The following is a 26,552-nucleotide window of genomic DNA, read 5'->3' as shown; positions in this document are numbered from 1 at the left end:
CAGCCTCCTCCTGGGTGAACTGAATTGGAACCTTCAGGTGCTTCCAGTTCCCTGGGGACATAGTTGACGACTCACCTACTTACTGTCTTGGCTTCTTCACTCCAAGCTAGCCTACAATATGAGTAACTAACTGGTTGGATGGCATCACAGACTCAATGGACATGAGTTTGAGTAAGCTCTGGGAGTTGATGATGGACAGGGAAGCCTGGTATGCTGCAGTCCATGGGGTTGCAAAGAGTCAGACACGACTGAGAGACTAAAATGAACTGAAATGTGATATAGGACACTGGGCTGGGAGAGCAGGTTTTCAGGTTAAGGGAAGTGCACTGACATCTGACAATAAGTGGACTTCAGTTATATATTTTGGCCATGTCATGCAGTATATGGGATCTTATTTCCCTGCATGCACATGTACCAAGTCGCTTCAGTCAACTTTGATTCCTTGTGATGCTGTGGGTTGTAGCCTGCCAGGCTCCTCTGTCCATGGGGTTCTCCAGGATATAAGAATACTGGAGTGGGTTACATGCCCTCAGCCAGGGGATCTTTCTGACCCAGAGATTGAACCCGTCTCTTGCTTCTCCTACATTGGCAGGTGGGTTCTCTACCACTAGCACCACCTGGGAAGGCCCTTAGATCCCTGACCAAGGATATAATCCCAGTTCCCTACATCCCTGCATTAGAAACATGAAATCTTAATCACTGGACCTCCAGAAAAGTCCCAGGAGGTGACCTTTGATTGGCCAAATTGAGGAGATAAGGAGTCAAAAGAAAGAGATCAGCAGTTCCCAGGACACTGCAGGTGGGAGAGCAGGAACTCTGAGAATAACTATCCTACCATCCACAGAGATGTGGACATAACAAATCCTTGCCCTCTTTAGCCACTAATGTCTGCACCAGTTCAATACCCAGTACTAGAAAACTGCAGTGGGCAGGTACTTCTCTCTTGGCAAATCTTGCCCATCCTTCATGGTCCTGCCCACTTGCCACTTCCTCCCTCTTCCTTGGTGGAAACCATCACTCCCCCTCTCAACCACACTGCTCTTGATTTCTGCCTCTCTTGAGACCCTATAGCACCCACCTTTTAGGGTCAGAAGATGTCATCATGAGATGTTGGGCACATTTACAACCAGAATCTAATTACATCTACTCCCCATCACTCCTCACAGGCCATAGAATGATCAATGATCTCAAAATATTATTTTTCCCACGCATAAATCCAAGCTATGAATTGTGATGCTTTTTTCTCTGAAAACAAAACTGAGGTTTAAAAAGGATCTGACTTGCAAAGTCACTGAAAAGGGCTGGCCCAGGCTTAGACCCAAATTTACATTCATAAAATAATCCCACCTCCATTTGTACATATTGGCGTGATTAGCTTCTGGAAGGAAAAGAACTTGCTTTCCTACTCTAGACGTGAGAGTTTACAGTACTGGCCCTACCCTACCATCCTGTCCCTCACTCATGATGTGTGTCGCAGACCCAGTGACCCAGAATTCGTCTCATCAGAGGCATGTCACTGTCTGCCCTGCTTGCGGTCACAGAACATTCATTCCTCATGTTCCTTCTCTGGCTGGTCTGCCCTGTGTCTGCACATAGCCTCCCCCTTGTCTCCCACAGAACAGGGCAGAGGTGGTAAGTTGGAGCTGACTGGTCAGGGAGGAATAGGTAACATGCCACTCTCTGGCCCATCTGAGCCACCATCTGGGAAGGGGACACAGGGCAGCAGGGCTGCAGGGCCAGACTGGGATTAAATGGGAGGCTTTGACCAGTGCTCCCAGTTGGGGATTAGGGTGGAGGAAAAGAAGACTGAATCAATCCTTTCATTGATGAATTGACATTTATGGAGCTCCTTTCTATGTCAAGGTTAAGGCTGAAGTTACAAATGAGGAGTAGTGGCCACATCATGGAGCTCTCAGCCCATGTGACATCACAGTTGAGGTCAGAGGTCATCACAGTCCCTTGGGGAAACTGAGGCTCAGACAGAGGGTGAAGAGGTCTGCCCCTGGTCACTCATCCAGTGACAGAGCTCAAGCCTCTTTCCCTACTTCCTGGCCCTTATGGCTGGCACTCGGGCTCAGAGGATTCAGAAACTCAAAAGTGCAAGGATAAGTCAGGGGGGTGTGGCCTCACCCTCCTCTTCATCTCAGGGAGGGAGGAGCTGAGACAGGCAGGTTGCAGGATGGAGGCGCTTGTATAAGAAAGAATTGCAGCTGGGGGCTGCTTCTGTGCTGTCACTCAAGGCAAAGGAAAAGAAACCTGCCAAATGGAGCTGCTCTTGTCCTGCCCATTGAGTGACAGGACCACAGAGGACGGAGAAATAGACATCATTCTCTCCAAGCATCTCTTCCATTTCTCAAGTGGGCAGAACCAAGGAGAGGGCCCACTACAGAGGAGTCAGTGCAGGAGAGCAAATCACTGATGCCAGAGTCTGGTCTCCTTTGCCACAGAACTAGCTGTGACCCAGGGCCTGGCATGGGGTGGAGATGCAAGAATCAGTGAAGGCTCTGGAGATGTGTTCAACAGACACCTCCAGGAAACCTTCTGGGATCACAGCACCTCCCTCCATCCTCCCTAATGCCAGCCCTGCCCTTTGGGGCAGCCCCTCCTCTGGAGAGGTACTCAGCATAACTCCAAATGTTGGTCTTTTGGGACATTGTACTTGAGCTTGTGGGCTTCGAAGAGGTTGCTCAGCTCCTTCATGTAGCGCTGGTGCAGCCTGTCCACCTCCTCCTGGGAGGGATGTGGTGTCTTCTGCACTTCGATGGGCTTCCCCACTGCAAGACACAGAGCTGAGTGGTGGCCCAGAGCAAGGAGAAATGTCTGAATAGCTGAAGAGATCCTGCTAAGTCCATGCACTAAAGCCCATGCCCATTATTTAAAGGAAAATTCCTCAGGCTCTCATTCACAGCCTGCTGATTGCTATTTTATGCACAATACTAACAGACTTGGAATTCCCTTCTCTTGTATTCACCTTCTCCGATTCTCCTTTCAGAATCAAACCCTCCTCTCTGGCATAATAAAAGTCAAGTAGATTCTGATTCAAGTTTCAACATCCTTACTCAAGGGCAGGGTGATCTTTTGGAAGTGATTTACTTTCTCTGAGTCTACATTCACCATCGATAAAATGGGGATGATAGTCCCTGCCTCCAAAGTTGTTGGGAAAACTGAGCAGTTGCTTGTAAGGAGCCAGTGCAGTCCCTGCCACACAGTAGGTGCTCAGAAATCAGCAGTGGAGAATGGTCTGTTTATCTTAGTTAGAGTTCCCTCCCCAGACTGCTTTACATTGACCTGTGTGTCTGTTTCTCAATCTAGAACATGAGTTCCATGAGATCAAGAATGTGTCTGGCCTTTGTCCACATCCCTTTGAAGCACAAGCCCAAGCCCCTTGTTGTGCAGCCCTTCCCCTCCCAGCCCAGGTCTAGGCTCACCAACGGTGGTGATGGGCCGGCGGTAGGGCATAAAACCAAAGCTGTACTGGAAGACTCCACGGCCATAGAAGAGCGGGATGGAGAATCTCGTGGTCTTTAGAAGTTGGTCCTGGAACCAGTGCAGCCAGGAGCCAGGAGAATTCTCAACCTGGTCAAATATGTCATTCTCCCCAAAGGAGAAGATCGGCACCAGAGCTGCCCTAGAGGGAGACAGGAGAGAGGGTGTGTGGAGGGGCAAGAAGGCACAAGCTGGTCACCCAACTTCCCTCAGGGACCTATGAACAGAAACTCAAGCACAGGACAGAGCCCTGGACCAAAAGTAGGAGGCCTCAGGTGTCTCCCAGACCTGCCATGGTTTATGATTTCAGGCAGGTCATGGCTCCTCTCAGGGCCACCAACTGGCAGTGGGATTGTTACTGAGTACAAGCTCTGCTTGCTGAAAGATAGGCCAATGAATCTGAGATGTACTGTTGGGATGAGGAATCGACTTTTTCAGGAGCTGGCTGACTGAGAAGATGGCAGGCTAGCACCTCAAAATAACCATCTTGTCAGGGCCTGGTTGCCAGGTTCTTTTATGGATCAGAGATGGGGAGGAGGTGAGGAAACAAAGTAGAAATACTATTTGATCCTTGCAAACATCCCCTAGAATGGTAAATTTCAGGTAGGGGAATGTGTTAGCTTCACTTGCTTGCAATCCTTCACAGGTGGGTGGCCCAGGTTATCTCCCTTAGGCAGGCCATTATGTGGGCCTACACTAACAAAGTGTAGTTTTCATTCCAATCCCAAAGAAAGGCAATGCCAAGGAATGTTAAAACTACCACACAATTGCACTCATCTCACACACTAGCAAAGTAATGCTAGCTAGAGGATGGATGGCACGCTGACTTGATGGACATGAGTTTGAACAAGCTCTGGGAGTTTGTGATAGACAGGGAAGCCTGGCTTGCTGCAACCCATGGGATCGCAAAGGGTTGAACACAACTGAGTGACTTAACTGAACACCAACAAAAGCTGCAAGATGAGGGTCTAAGGCACAGAAGCAGATCCAGCATAAATTCAAAATTAACCCTTCCCAGTTACATGACAGGGAGACCAGAATACTGCCGAGAAACATCACAGGTATAAAACAACTGCAAAATTTCTGGAAAAATATCTTCGGCTCTGGCTTGTTTCTATTCTTCACAGATGTTTCAAGATGAGAGACAGCTCTAAGCTATGCCCCAAACTCCATTCCCCAAATTCCCTAGGTCTCAAATGTAACACAAGCTTTCAGCAATATAATCCATGAGACTTAATGCTTTAGTCACAAAATCTTTCTTCTAGAATCATCTCTGGGTATTTGAGCATGAAACAGTACATCGGTCACCAAGACAGACTCTTCATTGTCAGTGGATTGAGACTCTCCTTGCCAAAATAGAATCTGCATTTGCCTCGGCAGTCTTGCCTCCAAAATACAATCCTTGCCAATCTCCAGCTAAACTCTGAACCCTCTTCCTGATACCCATGTATCAGGGCGAGCCTGATGAAGCCTTTGCGGTTCCGCAGGACCAGCTTGTAGGCTCCAGGCCTGCCATTCAGTGCTTACTTGATGCCCCCAACAATGATGAACAGCAGGTTGCCACCTCCTTTCCTGCTCAGAATGTGAGCAGCACTCTCCTTGTCTGCTGAGACCAGCCCTGGGGAGAAAGGAAGATAGTCACATACAGTGTAAAGGAGGCAAGGATGGTTCAGGAGTATGTGGCCTGGGTTCTACTCTAGACCTCAGCTGGGAGCTCCCTGATGACAGGCACTGAGTGTTATCCCTTTGCCCAACTCTCTCGCCACGGTCATCACTGAGCACAGAACTGTGGGAAATGCTTCTTTGGGTCTTATCTCCTTGTCTACCACACATTCACTTGGAAGAAATACAGAACATTTGACCACCCTCCTTAAAATCCCTCGTCATGCCTTCAGCCCTCACAAAATTCCTGGGATACCTGGAGTAGGAGGACCCACCCACTGACATGATGTAATCCCTGAAGAAAGGGAACCAGAACCACATGTTCAGCATCATCAAATGTGAGCAGATGCCTGGGAAAACTGAGAAGCCCATGCCCTCCGTGCACAAGTTGGTAAAAGCTCCAATCACCCCCATTCCATGAGGGTGGAAGCCAGTGAGGTAGTTCTGGGAGGGGTCCAGCTCAGTGGTCTTGACCAGCTGAAGGAACAGCAATCTGGTGAATCAGAGCTTCATCTTGTGCCCTTGCTGGTCCACCTGCTGACTTTCTGTGCTGACCTCTTTTATGTGCTCCCTGTGCCCAAGTGCTTTCTCACCCCAATGTGAGTGCCCTGAGATTAGGGACAGCCTGTCTGAATATCCTTGTTCCTGTTGCAGGCCTGGAGCAGAGGAGATGCTCTGGGAGAACATGGAATGAAGAGGGAGAGAATGGACCCATGAATGGATGAAGCTGATACAGCCTACAAGGGGAGGAAGAGCCCCTGCACAAGGCAGAGGCAAGACTCCTGGGAGGGTGACGGGGACACAAACCCCTGTGCCACATGAAGGGAGACTTTATCCCAGGCAGAGCCCGCACAGAATGAAGGAACCATCGCAGGAGGGGGTGAGCATCTCTCCAAGAACAGTGGCAGCTGGAGTTCAGTCCTGGGTAGAGGGCTGACACCTGAATCCCTGTGACTCAGTGTAAGAGACCCCAGTGTGCTGTGAAGTGGGGGCAGAGAAGTGGGGCACAAGTCCCTAGTGATGGGAGGGGAGGGCTCAGGGAGGTATCCTGCCAAGTCTGCAGCACTTCCTAACACCTGGTCACAGCCTGCCCGCAGCACTGCATCCCTGCTCAGGCTTTGGTCTGGGTAGATACTGCTGCTCCAGGATATGAAATCTTCCCATAGAAACCCAGCTCCTGGACTGAACTTCAGCATGAGGTGGAGGCAGCTTTTCCTGGGGAAAATATTACCTGATTCTCCACCATTAGCTGCTCAGGAAGCCCATAGGGTGTGTTTAGCAAGCTCCAATGCTCAGACATAGTCTCTTAATTTCACTAGAAACTACCATTAGGTGGCAGCTCTAGAGTAAGAGTCATAGAGTGCAAAGACTTGTGATGTGGAGTAGCTGCAGTAGAGTTGTTAGGACAAGGAATGTCGCTTGCTGCGTTCAAGCCAGCAGCCACTGTAGCTGCCACTGACAATGGGGCTTGAAAGGAATTCAGGATGGAGGAAGATAGGATACTGGTCATAGACAGTGAGGATGCACATCAAAGGAACAATTGCAGTGAGCCCAGATTTTGCATCTCTCCATGTGTAGAAAACCATTAGTATCATTACTGAGTTTGCTCTTTGACTGGCATTAATCTTCTGATGATTAACTACATGCTTTTTTTTTCCTCAGCAAAAACCTGTAAATCCTGACTTCTCCCTTACCTTTTGGAACAGCTCCTCAGAGATTACTGAGAGGCTATCTCCTGACTACTGTCCTTAGTAAGGTCTCAGAACAAAGCCCCTCATAACTTTTAGGTTGTGCATATCTTTTCAGTAGACAGCAGAGACTCCCTGGCCCCCTACCTCCTGCCACCTTAAGATTTCTGCAAGGCCTGTTCTTCAGGTATGTGGATGACTTGGGACTTCTTTACCAGTCACAGTGCCACCTGCAGACCTCAGTCCAGGACAGAGGCATCAAATTACATGTCATCTCTCCCTCTGTTTTCTCTGCCTTCTGCAGGTGCTGATGCCAAAGGCCTGCACTGGCCAACAATCCCAAACACTGTGCAGGTGGAATTGTTGCAAATCAGGTTCATTTTCCCAAAATTTCAGTAGTGCCCAACTGACAAAACCTCCAGGGGAGATAGATACCTAGCTAGAGGAGGGACAGAAGAGATGTAGATGAGACAGACACAGAGCCATGCCACACAATTTTTCTGCCAGAGATGCAGTTGACAGCAGCTCCAGGTGTGAAATAGAGCCAGAGAGCAGCTCCAAGTGTGAAAAGAGAGCCAGATGCTGTCCTTAGAAGCCCCAGGATCACCTGATGTCTTATGGAATCCACACAACCCAATGATGTATGTGGCAGCATTCCCACTTTACACATGAAGAAATCGAGGCTCAGAGAGCATGTGTAACTCACCTAAAGTCATACAGCTGGCATGTTGCAGACCCTGTATTAGAACCTTTGATGTCCACCTTCAGACATCGAATACGCGTCTTCAGACATCAAATACGCAGAAGACTATACATTCTTCTCTCCTGTGTCCTAAGGAAAGCCACTTGTCCCTGCCTGGCACTTCTCTGTGTCCCAAATGCACTCCCCTTCCTGTCCCCACTGGACAATTAACCATCACAGCTGCTTACATCCAAGGGTTTAGTCTGTCTGAGATTTAGGAAAGGAACCAAAGATCTGTTCACTCAAATTCAGGGGCTGTATCACTAAGGACTGATACATGGGGCCAGAGTAAGTATCAAAAATCAACATGAGGTACCCAGGAGGAGCTAAGATGGCGGAGGAGTAGGACGGGGAGAACACTTTCTCCCCCACAAATTCATCAGAAGAACATTTAAATGCTGAGTAAATTCCACAAAACAACTTCTGAATGCCGGCAGAGGACATCAGGCACCCAGAAAAGCAACCCAAGACTTCGAAAGGAGGTAGGAAAAAATATAAAAGACAAAAAAAGAGACAAAAGAGGGAGGGACGGAGTTCCATCCCGGGAAGGGAGTCTTAAAAGAGAGAAGTTTCCAAATACCAGGAAACCTTCTCACTGCCAAATCTGTGCAGAGCCTTGGAAGCACAGAGGGCAACATAACAGGGAGGAAAAATAAATAAACAATTAAAACCCACAGATTGCGAGCCCTACGGTAACTCCCCCAGTGGAGAAGCAGCGCAGACACCTGCATCTGCCATTAGCAAGCGGGGGCTGGGCAGGGAGGCGCAGCGTGGGTTGCATCGCAAGAATCTGGCCTGAATACCCCGAGAGCTATCTGAGCGAAATAGTTTGGGCTAGCAAACCAGACTGTGGGATATCTACCACGCGAAAAGCCAGCCCTAACCTAAGACACCGCCAGGTCCGTGCATGGAACAAAGGACTGAACAGAGATAGCCGGCTGCAGACCATCCCCCTCCGGTGACAGGCAGCCAGAGCTGGAAGGGGGCAATCGCAGCCCCAGAGAGACATTATCTATAAAACTGTAAGCAGGCTCCTTTGCTAACTAAAACTTCTTGGGGGTCTGGATGGTCAACATCTGCCTGAGAAGGTGCGCCGGTTGTACACCTAGATAACCGAGCGGCGGGGAGGCGATAAGTCGCAGCAATCGTGCTCGCCAAACACCTCATCACCTGAGCTGCTCGGACCTGGGAAGGGCACAAAACGCAGGCCCAACCAAGTCTGCACCTCTGAGGACTACCCGAGTGCCAGAACCTGAGCGGCTTGGACCTGGGAGATGCAGGCAGCCCAGGGCCGGCCACAGATGGTTCCCGGTGGAGCAACCTAGAGCCTGAGCAGTGTGGGCAGGGAGGCTGCACGCGCAGTGAGCGGGGGCAGACCCAATGTGGCTGAGGCACTGCGAGCACACGCCAGTGTTATTTGTTTGCAGCATCCCTCCCTCCCTCCCCACAGCGCAACTGAACAAGTGAGCCTAAAAAAAAAAAAAAAAAAGTGTCCTCCAACGTCTCCTTTGTGTCAGGGCGGAAACCAGACACTGAAGAGACCAGCAAACAGAAGAAGCTATAACAGAGGGAACCACCTTGGAAGCTACAGGCAATAGATTAAAACCCTGTGGTTAGTACCAACTACATAGGAAGGGGCCTATAGATCTTGAGAAATATGTCGGACCAAGGAACTAGCCAAAAATGAACTGAACCCACAATACTCACAACAAAACCAGAGAAAGTCCTAGATATATTTTTACTATTTTTACGATCATTCTTTCTTTCTTTCTTTTTTAATTAAAAAAAAATTTTTTACATCCTCTATTATCCCTTTAATTTTCACTTTTATAACCTATTACTTTGCAAAAAAAGAGAGACCCTATTTTTTTTTAATGCAAACTTCATATATACATTTTTAATAATTTTTTTGACCTTGTTTTTTTTCTTCTTCTTCTTCTTTTCTTTAACATTGTATTTTTGAAATTCCAAACTACTCTATATTTTTAATTTTAGCTTTTTGGTATTTGTTATCAATTTTGTACCTATAGTTTTTTTTAATAAATTCTGTGACTTTTTTCCCCCTCTGTTTCTTTCTTTTCTTCTTTTATATAACATTGTATATCTGAAATTCCAAACTCTACCCTAGATTTTTAATTTATGCTTTTTGGTATTTGTTATCAATTTTGTACCTGTATTTTCTTTATAATTTTTGCGACTTTGTTTGTTTTTGTTTGTTTGTTTTTCTCTCTTTCTTTTTCTTCTCCTTTTTTTTTAACATTGTATTTTTGAAATTCCAAACTCTACTCTAGATTTTTAACTTTTGCTTTTTGGTATTAGGTATCAATTTTGTACCTATATTTTCTTTATAATTTTCGTGACCTTGTTTGTTTTTGTCTGTTCATTTTTTCTCTCTTTCTTTTCCTTCTTCTTATTTTTTTTTTTTTTAGGGCAATATAAATACATTTATTTATTTCTTGAAAGTGAAGTTGCTCAGTCGTGTCCGACTCTTTGCAACCCCATGGACTGTAGCCCACCAGGTTCCTCTGTCCATGGGATTTCCCAGGCAAGAATACTGGAGTGGGTTGCCATTTCCTTCATCTTCTTATCTTTAACATCGTATTTTTGAAATTCCAAACTCTACTCTAGATTTTTAATTTTTGCTTTTATGTATCTGTTACCAATTTTGTACCTTTAAGAACCCAATCTTCAGTACCCATTTTTCACTAGGGAGCGAGATTACTGGCTTGACTGCTCTCTCTCCCTTTGGACTCTCCTAAGACACCAGGTCACCTCTGTCTCCTCCCTAACCCCTCTGTACTCTACCCAACTCTGAATTTCTGTGTGTTCCAGACGGTGGAGAACACTTAGGGAACTGATTACTGGCTGGATCTGTCTCCCTCCATTTCATTCCCCCCTTTTATCCTCCTGGCCACCTCTGTCTCCTTCCTCCTTCTTCTCTTCTCTGTATAACTCTGTGAACATCTCTGAGTGGTCCATTTGTGGAGTGCACATAAGGAAGTGATTACTGGCTAGCCCACTCTCTCTTCTATTGATTCCACCTTATCTCATTCGGGTCACCTCTAACTCCCTCCTCCCTCTTCTCTTCTCCATGTAATACTGTGAACCTCTCTGGGTGACCCTCACGGTAGAGAAACTTTTCATCTTTAACGTAGATGTTTTATCAATGGTGCTGTATAGAAGGAGAAGTTTTGAAACTACTGTAAAAATAAGACCGATAACTGGAAGCAGGAGGCTTAAGTCCAAACCCTAACTCCAGGAAACTCCTGACTCCAAGGAACATTAATTGACCCATCAAATGCCTCCATACCTACACTGAAACCAAGCACCACACAAGGGCCAACAAGTTCCAGGGCAAGACATACCAAGCAAATTCTCCAGCAACAAAGGAACACAGCCCTGAGCTTCAAGACACAGGCTGCCCAAAGTCACCCCAAAACCATAGACATCTCATAACTCATTACTGGACACTTCATTGCACTCCAGAGAGAAGAAATACAGCTCCACCCACCAGAACACCGACACAAGCTTCCCTAACCAGGAAACCTTGACAAGCCACCTGTACAAATCCACACACAGCAAGGAAACGCCACAATAAAGAGAACTCCACAAACTGCCAGAATACAGAAAGGACACTCCAAACTCAGCAATTTAAACAAGATAAAGAGACAGAGGAATACCCAGCAGATAAAGGAACAGGATAAATGCCCACCAAACCAAAGAGGAAGAGATAGGGAATCTACCTGATAAAGAATTCTGAATAATGATAGTGACATTGATCCAAAATCTTGAAATCAAAATGGAATCACAGATAAATAGCCTGGAGACAAGGATTGAGAAGATGCAAGAAAGGTTTAACAAGCACCTAGAAGAAATAAAAGAGAGTCAATATATAATGAATAATGCAATAAATGAAATTAAAAACACTCTGGAGGCAACAAATAGTAGAATAACAGAGGCAGAAGATAGGATTAGTGGATTAGAAGATAGAATGGTAGAAATAAATGAATCAGAGAGGATAAAAGAAAAACGAATTAAAAGAAATGAGGACAATCTCAGAGACCTCCAGGACAATATTAAACGCTACAACATTCGAATCATAGGGGTCCCAGAAGAAGAAGACAAAAAGAAAGATCATGAGAAAATACTTGAGGAGATAATAGTTGAAAACTTCCCTAAAATGGGGAAGGAAATAATCACCCAAGTCCAAGAAACCCAGAGAGTCCCAAACAGGATAAACCCAAGGCAAAACACCCCAAGACACATATTAATCAAATTAACAAAGATCAAACACAAAGAACAAATATTAAAAGCAGCAAGGGAAAAACAACAAATAACACACAAGGGAATTCCCATAAGGATAACAGCTGATCTTTCAATAGAAACTCTTCAAGCCAGGAGGGAATGGCAAGACATACTTAAAATGATGAAAGAAAATAACCTACAGCCCAGATTATTGTACCCAGCAAGGATCTCATTCAAATATGAAGGAGAAATCAAAAGCTTTTCAGACGAGCAAAAGCTTAGAGAATTCTGCACCACCAAACCAGCTCTCCAACAAATACTAAAGGATATTCTCTAGACAGGAAACACAAAAATGGTGTATAAATTCGAACCCAAAACCATAAAGTAAATGGCAACGGGATCATACTTATCAGTAATTACCTTAAACGTAAATGGGTTGAATGCCCCAACCAAAAGACAAAGACTGGCTGAATGGATACAAAAACAAGACCCCTACATACGTTGTCTACAAGAGACCCACCTCAAAACAGGGGACACATACAGACTGAAAGTGAAGGGCTGGAAAAAGATTTTCCATGCAAATAGGGACCAAAAGAAAGCAGGAGTAGCAATACTCATATCAGATAAAATAGACTTTAAAAACAAAGGCTGTGAAAAGAGACAAAGATGGTCACTACATAATGATCAAAGGATCAATCCAAGAAGATATAACAATTATAAATATATATGCACCCAACACGGGAGCACCGCAATATGTAAGACAAATGCTAACAAGTATGAAAAGAGAAATTAACAATAACACAATAATAGTAGGAGACTTTAATACCCCACTCACACCTATGGATAGATCAACTAAACAGAAAATTAACAAGGAAACACAAACTTTAAACGATACAATAGACCAGTTAGATCTAATTGATATCTATAGGACATTTCATTCCAAAACAATGAATTTCACCTTTTTCTCAAGCGCACATGGAACCTTCTCCAGGATAGGTCACATCCTGGGCCATAAATCTAGCCTTGGTAAATTCAAAAAAATAGAAATCATTCCAAGCATCTTTTCTGACCACAATGCAGTAAGATTAGATCTCAATTACAGGAGAAAAACTATTAAAAATTCCAACATATGGAGGCTGAACAACACGCTGCTGAATAACCAACAAATCACAGAAGAAATCAAAATTTGCATAGAAATGAATGAAAATGAAAACACAACAACCCAAAACCTGTGGGACACTGTAAAAGCAGTCCTAAGGGGAAAGTTCATAGCAATACAGGCATACCTCAAGAAACAAGAAAAAAGTCAAATAAATAACCTAACTCTACACCTAAAGCAACTAGAAAAGGAAGAAATGAAGAACCCCAGGGTTAGTAGAAGGAAAGAAATCATAAAAATTAGGGCAGAAATAAATGCAAAAGAAACAAAAGAGACCATAGCAAAAATCAACAAAGCCAAAAGCTGGTTCTTTGAAAGGATAAATAAAATTGACAAACCATTGGCCAGACTCATCAAGAAACAAAAGGGAGAAAAGTCAAATCAAAAAATTAGAAATGAAAATGGAGAGATCACAACAGACAATACAGAGATACAAAGGATCATAAGAGACTACTATCAACAATTATATGCCAATAAAATGGACAACGTGGAAGAAATGGACAAATTCTTAGAAAAGTACAACTTTACAAAACTGGACCAGGAAGAAATAGAAAGTCTTAACAGACCCATCACAAGCACGGAAATTGAAACTCTAATCAAAAATCTTCCAGCAAACAAAAGCCCAGGTCCAGACGGCTTCACAGCTGAATTCTACCAAAAATTTAGAGAAGAGCTAACACCTATCCTGCTCAAACTCTTCCAGAAAATTGCAGAGGAGGGTAAACTTCCAAACTCATTCTATGAGGCCACCATTACCCTAATACCAAAACCTGATCCCACAAAAAAAGAAAACTACAGGCCAATATCACTGATGAACATAGATGCAAAAATCCTTAACAAAATTCTAGCAATCAGAATCCAACAACACATTAAAAAGATCATACACCATGACCAAGTGGGCTTTATCCCAGGGATGCAAGGATTCTTCAATATCCACAAATCAATCAAATGTAATACACCACATTAACAAATTGAAAAATAAAAACCATATGATTATCTCAATAGATGCAGAGAAAGCCTTTGACAAAATTCAACATCCATTTATGATAAAAAAAAAAAAAAAACCCTCCAGAAAGCAGGAATAGAAGGAAAGTACCTCAACATAATAAAAGCTATATATGACAAACCCACAGCAAACATTATTCTCAATGGTGAAAAATTGAAAGCATTTCCTCTAAAGTCAGGAACAAGACAAGGGTGCCCACTCTCACCACTACTATTCAACATAGTTTTGGAAGTTTTGGCCACAGCAATCAGAGCAGAAAAAGAAATAAAAGGAATCCAAATTGGAAAAGAAGAAGTAAAACTCTCACTATTTGCAGATGATATGATCCTCTACATAGAAAACCCTAAAGACTCCACCAGAAAATTACTAGAAATAATCAATGATTATAGTAAAGTTGCAGGATATAAAATCAACACACAGAAATCCCTTGCATTCTTATACACTAATAATGAGAAAACAGAAAGAGAAATTAAGGAAACAATTCCATTCACCATTGCAACAGAAAGAATAAAATACTTAGGAATATATCTACCTAAAGAAACTAAAGACCTATATGTAGAAAACTATAAAACACTGGTGAAAGAAATCAAAGAGGACACTAATAGATGGAGAAATATACCATGTTCATGGATTGGAAGAATCAATATAGTGAAAATGAGTATACTACCCAAAGCAATTTATAGATTCAATGCAATCCCTATCAAGCCACCAACAGTATTCTTCACAGAGCTAGAACAAATAATTTCACAATTTGTATGGAAATGCAAAAAACCTCGAATAGCCAAAGCTATCTTGAGAAAGAAGAATGGAACTGGAGGAATCAACCTACCTGACTTCAGGCTCTACTACAAAGCCACAGTACCATACAAAGACAGTATGGTACTGGCACAAAGACAGAAATATAGATCAATGGAACAAAATAGAAAGCCCAGAGATAAATCCATGCACATATGGACACCTTATCTTTGACAAAGGAGGCAAGAATATACAATGGATTAAAGACAATCTCTTTAACAAGTGGTGCTGGGAAAACTGGTCAACCACTTGTAAAAGAATGAAACTAGAACACTTTCTAACACCATACACAAAAATAAACTCAAAATGGATTAAAAATCTAAACGTAAGACCAGAAACTATAAAACTCCTAGAGGAGAACATAGGCAAAACACTCTCCGACATACATCACAGCAGGATCCTCTATGACCCACCTCCCAGAATATTGGAAATAAAAACATGAGGTACCCAGAGTCAGAGATCAGAGATTAAGAGATAGGCAGAAGAGGAGTAATCAGACTGTTTTGTGGATCCATGGGAAAACTGAGATTCAGATTGGGCAAAGCTCTGTCCAAAGAAACACAGCATATCAGAGTTGGGGCAGGATATATCCTGAGGGCTGTCTGTTCTGCTTCTATCCTCAAAGCTAATACACAAACGTTAAAAGCAGTAAAAGAACCTGCTCTATATCCTTGCTCACATCTTCCTCCATCTCTGGATGTCAGACTCATCATCTGATAAAGTGTGGTCTAGATGCTGTCTTAAAATGTATGTTTATTACAGATTCCTTCACTCCAAACTTGGACTACTGAAGGTTTTACACCTGTAAGATACTTAAGTGTGCTGCACTACATGGCCTACAAGGTTCCTCAAATCCTGTTCATTCATCAGTCCTCATAGTGGCCTCACCTCACTGAAGTCGGACAACTATAATCAGACAGAAACTGACTCTTCCTCTAGCCACATAGTGGTGACAGCCCATCACCTGTCTCCCAGCCCAGTATTCTGCTCACTGCACACAGGGTCACACTTCCACATGGACACGTGGGGACGATGGTCCTGACCACTCCCTAGTCAGCCCCTTACTCACCGAGATGGGGAAACCGTCCTTCATGTACTTCCATAAGGTCCAGTGCTTTATGAAAGCACTCTGCCTGTCCCCCTGCTGTGGCGTGTCTTAATCCAGGTACCACCAGATCGCATACAGAATACTGATCATCCAGAATCTTGTGAACAGGAGGCCAATGAAGACCACGCAGCAGACCAAGTCTGGGAAGGGAAGCAGGAACCATTAGTGGTCAGTGGTGTGAAGGAACGAGCTCTCTTTTATGCCCAGCCTGCACTGTCCTGTCCAGTCCTCACCCTAGGAGGAAGAGATCAGCTTCCCAAGGCTTCAAGAAGGAGAGAATGCAGTCAACAACACCAGTGTCACATTGAGAGCCTGTAGTTGGCCCAAATTCAAACTCACATTTTCCCACTGCAGCAGACTGCTTTCTCACTTGGTCTTGCCTCTCCACCTCGCTCTCGTATTCACCAGGTGCTCAATAAGTGCCTGCTGGAAATGTAACAGGATGAACTCTTTCTGGTATCCATTCTTTCTAGCCAGTATACTTCCTGGCTAACCCCAGCCCATCTTTCCACAGATAATTCCACCATGAAAGTGAAAGTGAAGTCACATCCAACTCTTTGTGACCCCATGGACTGTAACCTACCAGGCTCCTCTGTCCATGGGATTGTCCAGGCAAGAATACTGGAGTGGATTGCCATTTTCTTCTCCAGGAGATCTTCCTGACGCAGGGATTGAACCTGAGTCTCCCACATTGTAGGCAGACCCTTTACTATCTGAGCCACAGGGAAATGTATATCCCCCCTTTAGTTAAAGTCCACTCATGACTTCTCATAACTTTGAGGCTCAGCTCAAGCAGCTCAGCCTGGCCTCAAGCTCCCTACTGCTGGTCAGACTCCTCTTACTCCAGCCTCACTCACCCACCTGCAGCCCATATTCTGGCCACACTAATCTGCTCCGTGTGGATACAACTCCCTGAGCTCTTTAACTTTTGCTGAACTATTTCCTCTGTTGTCAGGCCCTGTCCTGGTGAAGGAGGGAGGGAGGAAGAGGGCTGCTTATGCCTGGCCTGATCATCAGGAGTGCAGCAGTTCTAGGAGCAGTTGCAGTGAGGAATTCCTCTCAGACTTAAGATTCTGAGTCCTTTTCACAGGCTAATCTCGGCTTTGACTCAGGGTGAGGTGGTCTGTGGGGCTGTCTTTAATTTGATGCCAATGGAGCCTCACTGTTAGAGAATACTGAATTTTTCCATTCCATTCCCTACACTAAACACCATGTGCTCATACTCTTAAAGAAGGTCACCCTCCACTTGTAGTCTATTTGAAAGTAGGGTAAACTGGGCCTATCATTCATGGCCAAGTTCCCAGAGGAGACTTTTGACCCAGTCTGTATAGTACTTGAAGGTGCACTAAGTTGCTTCAGTTGTGTCTGACTCTTTGCAACCCTATGGGCTGTAGCCCACCAGGCTCTTCTGTCCAGAGGATTCTCCAGGCAAGACTAGAGTGAGTTGTCATGCCCTCCTCTAGGAGATCTTTGAGACCCAGGGATTGAACTCACATTTCCTGTAGCTACTGCACTGCAGGAAGATTCTTTACTGCTGAGCCACCAGGGAAGCCCAATCTGAGCAGTAGGAAAATGCTTAAATCAAAGTAGTTTGGGGCTCACAGAGGCTCGCTTTCTACAGAGTACCTACAATGTGCCAAGTGGTGGTGGTATAGCTGTGAACAATGGACAGGAATTCCTGCCCTCATGGTGCTGACTTCAGTGTTGTGTTTGGGGTACTTTGTTTGGCTATTTAATTTTTATGGTGGTAAAATATATTTAACACAATGCTGCTGCTAAGTTGCTTCAGTCGTGTCTGATTCTGTGCGACCCCATAGATGGCAGCCCGCCAGGCTCCCCCGTCCCTGGGATTCTCCAGGCAAGAACACTGGAGTGGCTTGCCATTTCCTTCTCCAATGCATGAAAGTGAAAAGTGAAAGTGAAGTCGCTCAGTGGTGTCCAGCCCTCAGCGACCCCATGGACTGCAGCCTACCAGGCCCCTCCATCCATGGGATTTTCCAGGCAGGAGTACTGGAGTGGAGTGCCATTGCCTTCTCCGATTTAACACAATACTTATCATCAAAATGACTCTTCAGTACTTTCTTTTTAAGTTTTCATTAAAATATAGTTCATTTATAATGTTGTAATAGTTTCAGGTGTATAGGGAAAAAATCTGTTATACGCATAAATATATCCACTCTGATTTTTCGTTTTATTCTTTCCCCATATAGATAATTACAGAGCACTGAGTAGAGATCCCTGTGATATACAGCAGGTTTTTCTGTTATCTATTGTACATACAGTAGTGTTATTTGTCAATCCAAATCTCCCAATTCATCCTTCCCCCTTATCCCCTGGTAACCATAAGTTTTTTTTTCTTCTTCTGTTTTGTAAATATGTACATTTGTACCTCTTTTTTGATTCTGTATGTAAGAGATATTTGTCTTTCTTTGGCTATCTTCACTCAGTTTTGCAAACTCTATGTCTCTACATGTTACTGAAAATGCCTTAATTTGTCCCTTTTTATGACTGAGCAATATTCCATTACCTATATTACCACATATTCTTTATCCATTATTCTAATAGATATTTAGGTGGCTTCCATGTCCTAGCTATTGTAAATGTGAAGTTATAAACATTGGGGTGCTTGTATCTTTTCAAATTATGGGCTCATGAGAGAGGTCTTACGGAGAAAAGTACAGAGATTTCTTATAAAACTAAGATAGAACAACCATGGTATCCACCATTCCCACTCCTGGGCATACACTTGGAATGGTTTTTGAGAGTCAATCTGGAGGCATTGGATTAATTCACACTGTCATGTAACAATACCAGCCTTTATCTCAGAACTCTTGTCATCTTCCTAAACTGAACCTCTGTACCCATGAAACAAGAACTATCCAGGTTGAGAGAATAGAACCAAGTTGTTAATAGCAGGTCCTTATAGGGTAGGATTTGGGAGAAGTCTTTGACTTTTAGAACACACATTTTGTTTCAATGTGTTAAAATAGCATGTATTTGTTTTTCAGTTGGAAAAAGAGAATTTAAAAATGGAGGCATTTCTACTTGATCAGAAACAACACCCCCATCTAAACTCTCTCTCACTCTGGGTCACCCTTTAATTCCTGTCAGCGGGCAAAATCCTAACTTGGGTGTATTTTCAGTCCCTGAAGAAAGGAAACACCTTCTTTCCCCTCACAACACCAAGAAGAAAAGATGCAAAACACCACTTTACTGAGACCCAGAGAGGGTGTTCAGGTTGGCTAACCTCACACAGAAAGCTAGTGGGATGAGTGGTGGTTTCAATTCTACTATCATGTCCGTATCATGATCCCAACATTCATTCATTCAACAGACATTTAGCAACATCAACTCTTCTAGGAGATGGAGATGCAGATGAAAACAAGACCAACAATTTGAAAGGAGCTTACCTTCCTGTGTGAGTATGTGAATTACAGAGCAGAGGAAATAGATTAAACAAGTAACCCACTGGAAAGTATTTTTTTCTGAGGCCTGAGTCTTCAGTGACGGGTCTTTGTTGACCTTTCTGGCCACTTCTTCGCCCCTCCCCAAACACCTGCTCTATGCCCAGCATGAACCATCTGTTTACTATATGTGCAGCATTTACTGGCTCCCTGGAAACCCCTACTTTTGTGCCATTTTGTACATTCTGCCCTGTAGACTCACCTCCTAATATCAGTGAAAAAGAGCTCCTTCTCTCCACCCACTCCCAGTCTACCTAGGCAGAAATAAGTAATCCTTTCCGAAAGGGCTGAATTGCAAATATTTCAGATATTGGGGCTCAAGAGGCAACTTGGAGGATATTACATAGACACAAAATCATTTAAAATGCAAGCATTTAAAATGTAAAAGCCATTCTTTGCTCATGGGCTGTACAAATACAAAAAAAATCAGGGGGCTGGTTTTCACCCATGAGTCTACGTAGTGATCACTATTATAGACTGTAACCTTGTAATCAAGCAGGACCTATGCAGTCTTCCTGGAAAATATCCCTCATGTCCTCTGCCTACCTCTTATTTGTAGAAAATCTTCAGCTTCCTAAACCTTCACCAAATTTCATAAATAAAGACAAAAAGAAAATAAAACAGTCAAGCAAGAAAATAAACAACAGTTTAACCATTCCACAAATTTCAGACTGTTAGCTTGTTCCCAGGAGCCATAGATAATATTGAGACTCATATTTGAATGGTTTTGCAGATACTGAACCCCCAGCATGTGGAGGAAGTTGCTCACCAGCCCATAGACCTCAGACCAGGGGAAACCAGAAAGTTGATGATGGTGACACCCAGTTACCTCACCACCAAGCAATAAGACGATTCTCTAGGAGCTGATCATGCACCCAGCATCTCTACCTCACCCAGTCTCTACACACCATTCCCTGGTAATGAGAGGGGTTTCAGGCATTTTGAGCCTTAACTCTCTGGACTCCTTGCTTGGATCCTGTATTAAAACCTGCAGTTTGTTTCACCACAACCCAGAGTCAGTAGAGGGGCTTTACTGTGTTCCCACAGCAGGCGCAAATTTGATTTGGTAACAACTGCTCCCTGTCATCCCTCTCCCCCAGCACCCCAACACAGAAGATCCCTAAATTACAGCTTGTCTCCCACAGACTTGACCTCCTGTTCCTAAAGCCGTCTTGGGGATCCCCTTTGCCTTGGGATAAAGGACAAGCATCTGTTCCTAGCATCAAAGGGTCCAGATGCCTTTTTTCAGCTTCCCTCTTTCTAGCACCAGGCCCAGGGTTCCCTCTTCCCACTTTCAGCACCAGGCCCAGGGTTAGTTGACTCTCTGTCCTCCTCCAGACACTCCCAGGTCCCAGGCTGGGCTGACATGGGCATGGACAGTCAGAGACACTCCTGTTGGCAAAAATTCCCCAAGGCCATGAGAGCACAATGTCCCTCATCCCAGGTGACCCCCAGGCACTAGGTTCAGCACCCACCTTGGAACCTGTATCTTTCCCCCATCAGTGTACCAAGAGCACCTGAAGTGGCAGGTGCACATGGCCCCCCAGTCCCATCTCAGCTTTCCTTACGCAAGACCAAGCAGACCGCTAAGGTCTGCAACCTGTGTTCCAGGGGCACAAACAAAGGTGCAAACTCCACCATGTTGATTCCTCTGCTTGCTCAGGAGGCTTCTCTGAGCTCGGCTGTGGTCTGAGATACCTGCCGGTTTTTGTTCCTGACAGAGGTTGCTAAACATTTGTGAGGGCTGGGGGTGGGTGTCCATCCAGCCCTAGGGTCTCATTGCAACAACCTGGCCATGAACAGTATCTTAGATAAAATCTTTAAAGTTACCTGGCCTGGAGTAAACTTGTTACAGAGCAAGAGAAGTACCGTGGACTCCTCAGGCAATACCAGGTTACCTTTGCTCAAATCTTGCCCATTACTTGGCAAGGGAAGCAGCAAGTAAAGAGCAATCCTGCCCTCTTTTCACCTACCGTATTACTTTGCTGCAGTAATTGTCTTCTTTCACCTGCCAAATCCATGGTTCTCATTTATAAATACACAGTTCAGTTCAGTTCAGTTGCTCAGTCGTGTCCAACTCTTCGTGACCCCATGGACTGTAGGATGCCACGCTTCCCTGTCCAACACCAACTCTCAAAGCCTACACAAACTCATGTCCATTGAGTCGATGATGCCATCCAAACATCTCATCCTCTGTTGTCTTCTTCTCCTCCTGCCTTCAATCTTTCCAGTATCAGGGTCTTCTCAAATGAGTCAGCTCTTCACATCAGGTGGCCAAAGTATTGGAATTTCAGCTTCAGCATCAGTCCTTCCAATGAATATTCAGGACTGATTTCATTTAGGATGGACTGGTTGGATCTCCTTGCTGTCCAAGGGACTCTCAAGAGTCTTCTCTAACACCACAGTTCAAAAGCATCAATTCTTCAGCACTCAGCTTTCTTTATAGTCCAATTCTCACATCCATACATGACTACTGGGAAAACCAAAGCTTTGACTAGATGGACCTCTGTTGGCAAAGTAATGTCTTTGCTTTTTAATATGCTGTCTAAGTGGTCACAGCTTTTCTTCCAAGGAGCAAGTGTCTTTTAATTTCATGGCTGTAGTCACCATCTGCAGTGATTCTGGAACCCCCCAAAATAAAGTCTGTCACTGTTTCCATTGCTTCACTATCTATTTGCCATGAAGTGATGGGACCTGATGCCATGATCTTAGTTTTCTGAATATTGAGCTTTAAGCCAACTTTTTTACTCTCTTCTTTCACTTTCATCAAGAGACTCTTTAGTTCTTCTTTGCTTTCTGCCATAAGGGTGGTGTCATCTGCATATCTGAGGTTATTGATATTTCTCCCAACAATCTTGATTCCAGCTTGTGCTTCATCCACTCCAGCGTTTCTCATGATGTACTCTGCATGTAAGTTAAATAATAAACAGCCTTGACATACTCCTTTCCTGATTTTCAAGCAATCTGTTGTTCCATCTCCAGTTCTAATTGTTGCTTCTTGACCTGCATACAGGTCAGGAGGTCTGGTATTCCCATCTCTTGGAGAATTTTCCACAGTTTGCTGTGATCCACACAGTCAAAGGCTTTGGCATAGTCAATAAAGCAGAAGTAGGTGTTTCTCTGGAACTTTCTTGCTTTTTTGAGATCCAACAGATGTTGGAAATTTGATCTCTGGTTCCTCTGCCTTTTCTAAATCAAACTTGAACATCTGGCAGTTCACAGTTCATGTACTGTTGAAATCTGGCCTGGAGAATTTTAAGCATTATTTTGAAAGTGTGTGAGATGAGTGCAATTGTGCGGTACTTTGAGTATTCTTTGGCATTGCCTTTCTTTGGGATTGGAATGAAAACTGACCTTTTCCAGTCCTGTGGCCACTCCTGAGTTTTCCAAATTTGTTGACATATTGAGTGCAGCACTTTCACAGCATGATCTTTTAGGATTTGAAATAGCTCCACTGGAATTCCATCACCTCCACTAGCTTTGTTCGTAGTGATGCTTTCTAAGGCCCACTTGACTTCACATTCCAGGATATCTGGCTCTAGGTGAGTGATCACACCATCGTGATTATCTTGGTCATGAAGATCTTTTTTGTACAGTTCTTTGTCGGGGTCCAGCCCCGGTGGATTCAGGGAAATTGAAGGGGAGATGGCTTCAGCGATCAGGATACGATAGCTTTAATTAAATATTAATTAGAGATATAAAGAGTAATAGAATGAGGATAGCTCAGTAGGAAAATTCAGTGGAGAAAAGAAGCTGAATAACTTGGTTTACGTGGAAAGCTAGTAAAATTCCAAGGCAAGGAATTTACATCACCTACGTACGCCGCAGGCATCCTTCCGTTCTCCCGAAGGAAAGGAGACACTAAGGCCTCCCCAGTCAGATCTTAGAAGCCCAGGCACAATTAGTAGGCTTGATGAGCCTCTACGTTCCAGATGGGGGTTCAGCCAGAAGGTGAGAGAAAGAACGACATGGGGAGACCAGTCTTTCGAGGAACTGACCCCATTCTTTATTTTTCAGGGTCTGTTTTTATACACTGAGATGTTATACAAAAGTCACGCAGGGACAGCAGTCCTGACTTTTATTAAAGTCAGGTGCTTCATACAAATGTATACAGAGGTCTTAGGGGTGTTACATCATCTTCTGGCCAGGGGGGCCTGCTGACAATTTATGACCCTCTCCTTGTGACAGCGGTCAGTCAACCAGAACACTTATTTCTCCAGGGGTGATTATTTTTGAAACAGACTCCACCTTCCAAAGGTACCAGATAAAGTTACATTTCTATAGGGTGAGGGTGTAGTGGGTTTTAATTAAGGAAAGAATTTGCTTAGCCTAAGGTCTAATGTGATTAATTTCAAAGGTTAATACTTATTTCTTCTGTATATTCATTAATGTGTATAAGGGCAGGGGATGTGGAGACTTAGCAGTAAACATTGGCTCAACAAATGAAAAACTCTTCACCAATACAATTAGTGAATATACTACACTAATAATTTTCTAACTTCTCAAAAGAATCTGTTTTTAAAAGGTTTAAAGCATCTCGTGCCTCTCATGGTTAGGAGGCTGTGAACAATTATATGTGGCCAGACAAGCCTGTCAGTCAGGCTAGAGAACCTTTAGAGGAGTTTGTAAGTTGGAACACTCCTGTCACGCCCAGGAATTATTATTAACTGGAGCTGTAAGTTAACTCTTTTTCAGAGAGAGCTTGTGGAGGACAGCCCCCTGTAAAGTCAGAGGTGTAGGTAAGAGCACAAAGCAGTAAAGTAGGCAGACTCTGGTTTTGGGGGTAGATGCTCGAGAATTTCCAGGGGGACTCCTGAGGCTCAATCCCGCCTTTGCATATGTCGAGCCTCCTTCTTCATGACCTTTGCCATGGGCGGAGCTCCTCACATTGGCTCCCAGCAGTTCTGTGTATTCTTGCCACCTCTTCTTAATATCTTCTGCTTCTGTTAGGTCCATGCCATTTCTGTCCTTTATCGAGCTCATCTTTGCATGAAATGTTCCCTTGGTATCTCTAATTTTCTTAAAGAGATCTCTAGTCTTCCCCATTCTGTTGTTTTCCTCTGTTTCTTTGCATTGATCTCTGAGGAAGGCTTTCTTATCGCTGCTGCGATGGCGCACAAGCGCAGCCAAGAGGAGCTACCCCATGTCGAGGTTAGGGGCGCTGGCCAAGAGTGCCAGGCTGTGACAGCGCTGGAGCAGCCGAGAAGAGCTACCCCACGTCCAAGGTCAGCGGCAGCGGCCAGGAGGAGCAACCCCACTTCAAAGGAGCACTGGCTGCATGGGCGCAGGAGGGCCGAGAGGAGCTACTCCATGTTCAAAGTCAGAAGGGGTGGTGGTGAGGAGATACCCCTCGTCCAAGGTAAGAAGCAGTGGCTGAATTTTGCTGGAGCAGCGGTGAAGAGATATCCCACGTTCAAGGTAAGAGAAACCCAAGTAAGATGGTAGGTGTTGCAAGAGGGTATCAGAGGGCAGATATACTGAAACCATAATCACAAAAAACTAGTCAATCTAATCACACTAGGACCACAGTCTTGTCTAACTCAATAAAACTAAGCCATGCCATGTGGGGCCACCCAAGATGGGCGGGTCACAATGGAGAGGTCTGACAGAATGTGGTCCACTGGAGAAGGGAATGACAAACCACTTCATTATTCTTGCCTTGAGAACCCCATGAACAGCATGAAAAGGCAAAATGATAGGATACTGAAAGAGGAACTCCCCAGGTCGGGAGGTGCCCAATATGCTGCTGGAGATCAGTGGAGAAATAACTCCAGAAAGAATGAAGGGATGGAACCAAAGCAAAAATAATACCCAGTTGTGAATGTGACTGGTGATAGAAGCAAGGTCTGATGCTATAAAGAGCAATATTGCATAGGAACCTGGAATGTTAGGTCCATGAATCAAGGCAAATGGGAAGTGGTCAAACAGGAGATGGCAAGAGTGAACATCGACATTCTGGGAATCAGTAAACTAAAATGGACCGGAATGGGTGAATTTAACTCAGGTAACCATTATATCTACTACTGCGGGCAGGAATCCCTTAGAAGAAATGGAGTAGCCATCATGGTCAACAAAAGAGTCCAAAATTCAGTACTTGGATGCAATCTCAAAAACCACAGAATGATCTCTGTTCGTTTCCAAGGCAAACCATTCAATATTGCAGTAATCCAAGTCCATGCCCCAACCAGTAACGCTGAAGAAGCTGAAGTTGAACGGTTCTATGAAGACCTACAAGACCTTTTAGAACTAACACCCAAAAAAGATGTCCTTTTCATGATATGGGACTGGAATGCAAAAGTAGGAAGTCAAGAAACACCTGGAATAACAGATAACTTTGGCCTTGGAATACGAAATGAAGCGGGGCAAAGGCTAATATAGTTTTGCCAAGAGAACGCCCTGGTCATAGCAAACACCCTCTTCCAACAACACAAGAGAAGAATCTACACATGGACATCACCATATGGTCAACACCAAAATCAGATTGATTATATTCTTTGCAGCCAAAGATGGAGAAGCTCTATACAGTCAACAAAAACAAGACCGGGAGCTGACTGTGGCTCAGATCATGAACTGCTTACTGCCAAATTCATAAATTGAAGAAAGTAGGAAAAACCACTAGACCATTCAGGTATGACCTAAATAAATCCCTTATGATTATACAGTGGAAGTGAGAAATACATTTAAGGGACTAGATCTGATAGAGTGCCTGATGAACTATGGAATGAGGTTCATGACATTGTACAGGAGACAGAGATCAAGACCATCCCCATGGAAAAGAAATGCAAAAAGCAAAATGGCTGTCTGGGGAGGCCTTACAAATAGCTGTGAAAAGAAGAGAAGCAAAAAGCAAAGGAGAAAAGGAAAGATATAAGCATCTGAATGCAGAGTTCCAAAGAATAGCAAGAAGAGATAAGAAAGCCTTCCTCAGCAATCAATGCAAAGAAATAGAGGAAAACAACAGAATGGGGAAGACTAGAGATCTCGTCAAGAAAATTAGAGATACCAAGGGAACATTTCATGCAAAGATGGGCTCGATAAAGGACAGAAATGGTATGGACCTAACAGAAGCAGAAAATATTAAGAAAAGGTGGCAAGAATACACAGAAGGACTATACAAAAAGGATCTTCATGACCAAGATAATCATGATGGTGTGATCACTGACCTAGAGCCAGAATCCTGGGATGTGAAGTCAAGTG

The 26,552-nt window shown here is 44.1% G+C and overlaps 1 pseudogene; it reads right to left on the bottom strand.

Moving 5' to 3' along the window:
* Nucleotides 1–2,619: 2,619 nt before the first annotated feature.
* On the bottom strand, nt 2,620–20,996 carry LOC133226872 (2-acylglycerol O-acyltransferase 2-like; annotated as a pseudogene).
* Nucleotides 20,997–26,552: the final 5,556 nt, after the last annotated feature.

Source organism: Bos javanicus, chromosome 15 (genome assembly GCF_032452875.1).
Source record: "Bos javanicus breed banteng chromosome 15, ARS-OSU_banteng_1.0, whole genome shotgun sequence".
Lineage (NCBI taxonomy): Eukaryota > Metazoa > Chordata > Mammalia > Artiodactyla > Bovidae > Bos > Bos javanicus.
The sequence above is the reverse complement of the archived record's forward strand: the minus strand, read 5'-3'. Positions and strand labels throughout refer to the sequence as shown.